This window comes from Geospiza fortis, unplaced genomic scaffold, assembly GCF_000277835.1.
Source record: "Geospiza fortis unplaced genomic scaffold, GeoFor_1.0 scaffold118, whole genome shotgun sequence".
NCBI classification, from domain to species: domain Eukaryota; kingdom Metazoa; phylum Chordata; class Aves; order Passeriformes; family Thraupidae; genus Geospiza; species Geospiza fortis.
In genome coordinates, this window is record NW_005054380.1 from 2,077,150 (window position 1) to 2,080,486 (window position 3,337).

The 3,337-nt window shown below is 51.1% G+C and overlaps 1 protein-coding gene across 1 annotated transcript in view; it reads right to left on the minus strand.

The window, feature by feature from the left end:
• The window catches only part of LOC102044810 (small ubiquitin-related modifier 3), a 7,387-nt gene that overhangs the window by 2,679 nt on the left and 1,371 nt on the right, over nucleotides 1–3,337 (minus strand). The gene's annotated exons all lie outside the window — the stretch shown is intronic.

Here is a 3,337-nt window from a genome sequence, read left to right on the forward strand (position 1 = left end):
GCGTCCCCGCTGAGGCGCAAGGGGGCGCTGTGCTCCGGAGCGGGGAGCGGCGTGAGGGGAGTACCTGGGACAAGCCGAAACAGCCCCTGGACACCCCTGAGACACCCGAACTGCCCCGGGACACCCCTAAGCAGCCCCTGGACACCCCCAGGACATCCCTGGGACCGCACATTCCCGGGGCAGCTCCTGTGTGAGGGAAAACGGGGCGAGAAGCCTTCCATCAAAGCACCCAATGTCTCCAGTCCAGCCCAGACCGGTGCTGAGGTGTTCGGATCCCCCTTAAGGGGAGGAGAGGCAAGTTTGCCTCGATCCACAATTGACGAAAGAATTAGATTCAAAACATACCCGAAAGCGAGATTTAAAACAGGAATGAGGTTAAATGTTGGGATCTAAAGCGATATTTTGACCTTTATTTTTTTTCATAAAAGAGAAAAGAAAGAAGATAGAAAAGGGGGGATAGCCAAGAATAATTACGTGAAGCAGGGGGAAGGTGTTACCACCACCGTGGGTCCGGCCCTGCCTCACAGAGTGTGATGGGTCTTTCTTCGCTGCTGAATTCCATCCAACAGCTGCCAGTGGAGGAGCAGAGCTGGGCAGCTGGACCAGCACTGAGGGAGGGCACGAGCAGACAGCAAAGACTCCCACACTTTGTAGATTTAGCCGCTGCAGCTTCTGTGGCACTCGCTTATAGAGGGTTTTGAGAGTGGCAATGTCATGTCCACCTCAAATCAACAGCACGCCCGTGCTGTTTGCTCCCTTAAAGCTGGTCATTGGAATTCAGCCGAAGTTTGCCTGACATATCAAAAAGTTTATTGCTTGCTTTTCTCATATATCAAGCTTTGCTTGGTCGCCTGATTTATCAACTACAAGCTCTCTTCGTGACTTCAAACAGGGTTCATTTTCCAAAATAAAGCAGGAACGGAACGTTTTGCTAGAGGCAGAGCAAAACTTAAATTTTCAAACTTGAATCTTCGAAGAAGCAATGAAGAAAAACATTCCTTACTTTTTACTCGTTCACTACACAGGGCCGGGTGAGAGCAGGGCGGGAGTTTGGTCCTGAGGGAGCTGCCCCTGCACGGAGGGGCAGAAAGGGCTCCGGGCTTCTTCAGAGGAAAACCCCTAAATACGAGATCCATCCCGGCTGAGTCCACTTCTCAAGCAGGGCCCTTGAGCCCGTGGCCAAGCCTGCCTCCTCCAGCCCCAGGGGTGTTGTGGGGCCAGGAGAGAGGAGGAGGTTCTGCCCCAAACCTCCATCTCAGCCTCTGTCCTCACCCTGGCCCTGAAGAAAGCAAATACCGGTCCCTTCAGAATATGCTTAGAGTCTTAAAGGATTTTCCCTTTTCTGTTCCCTTTCCCGGCTGTGCCCCTTCAGACACGAGCAAAGCGGCACAGAAGCAAGCAGGAACGGCCCCTGATGGGGTCTTAGGAGCTGGAGTTTTTTGTTTTTCTCTTAAGGAGTTTTCCCCAATACATGTTGCTAGGATACAGTAAAGACTGGGTACTTAAGAGAGACGAAAGAAGTTGTCAGCTCAGAAGAAGGCTGGCTAATTTCTCTTTACCTGAGGCTTCCCGTGGAGGGCAGAGATACCTCGAGATTTGGACTGGGAAAAAGGCGTTGGATCCAGCCTCTGTCGTGCTCTCGATATTCGGAGGGGAGAGAGGCTGCGGTTGCTGTGGGGGAACTCATCACCACTGCGGGCTTCTGCCTTCTGCTGCCTTTCTTCTACCGTGAGTGGAGCTCTGCTGTTGCATTGGGACCCTATTAACACCCTACCTCACTAAAACAGAGGCTTTTCATCATCCGCTCGGCTGCCTCGGGGGAAAACCCCGGGATCCCGAGCCCACCTTTCCCTGCCCCCGCCACTTCTTGGGCATTCTCCGAGCATTCCCTGCACTATAGCTCTTCGTTCCCTGCCTGCCGAGATGCCCCGTGGTTCCCGCTGCAGCTGTGGAGTTTGATACATCTCGTTTATCACCCGGGATTGTAAAGCAAGCCGTTCTTCCATCCCTCCCCGTCTCGGTCAAGCCACCATTAATTACCGCGTGGTCCCCGAGCTGGCTGCGGAGCGCCCCCTGCAGGCGCGGGGGAATCACCGCACCCGCCCTGCCCTGCCCGCCGGGAGCCAGCAGCGCCCCTGCCGGCGGTACCCGGAACTGCAGCGCAGGGGAAAGTGCCCGCGGCCGAGCGGGGCTGACCCTGGGTTTGTGCTTCTGTTTGGGGCTGCTGCCGTAGTTATTGCTGTTTGTTTGCCTTATTAATGTTTGTTTGCCTTGTTATGCATTCGTGGCACTCACCCTAATCATTGTGTGTGTTTGTATTAACTGTTACAGTTGTTGCTGCACTTTGGGATGGAAAATGAAGTATTGGGACTTGCCTAAAAGAGTCTCAAGAAAAGGGGGGACCTGATAAATAACAGAGAGACTAGAAATCTTCAGTTCCCCTGAAAGTGCTGAATAGACCTTTAAGGCTAACTAGCAAAAAAGATTAAAGGTATGCATAAAGGAGGATAAATGTAGCTGGAGCCAGTGGAGAAAAAGACAGGGGACTACAGAGGGGTATTTTGCAAGTTACATAACAAAAAACAATAGTGCATGCTGAAAGAAAAAGTTCAAAAAAGGTATATTGAGTAATATTGAAGCATTCAGTGAATATGACCACCAAACCCCCTTTAGATGACCTCCAGGACCAAAAAAGGACTTCCAGTAAAAGGCGAACGCATGCAAATTAGTCCTAGGGAAGTGGTGTTTGTGTATTAGCTAGGAGGTACATTGTAATGAATATGTATGATCAGGATGGAATAAATACCCTGTTGTGAACTTTCACCACACACATCAGATTAAAGGAGATACACTTCTGTGTGTCCAGCGCTGATAAAGAATGCCTGCTTTTTAACACTTCAAATTGAATAAAAAAAGTTTATTTCACAGCGAACATCCTAACGAACATCCTAACATCCTAACAAACATCCTAACATCCTAACATCCTAATATCCGAACATCCTAATATCCTAATATCCTAATGTCAATATCCTACTCTATCCCCGAGTTTCTACAATTATATGCTTTCCCTCCCACAGCTCCCACTCTCCTAATCTTGAAGTAATGTGCAAACGGGCAGAAGAAACTAGACGAGGCCCTTCTCATCATCCTGGTTTTCAGTTCAGACGGGCCGTGGGGGATCCACATCAAATCAGATCACTGGGGGGCGGTGCTGGTTGTCCCCTGCGGCCATCGCTTCATTTCCCCTTGGTGGCCGCTGTCCCAGCCCATTTCTTCGCAGGTCATCCAGCTCTCTCCGGGGACGCTGGCGAGGCACAGGGCTCGGGGCCCTGTCCCC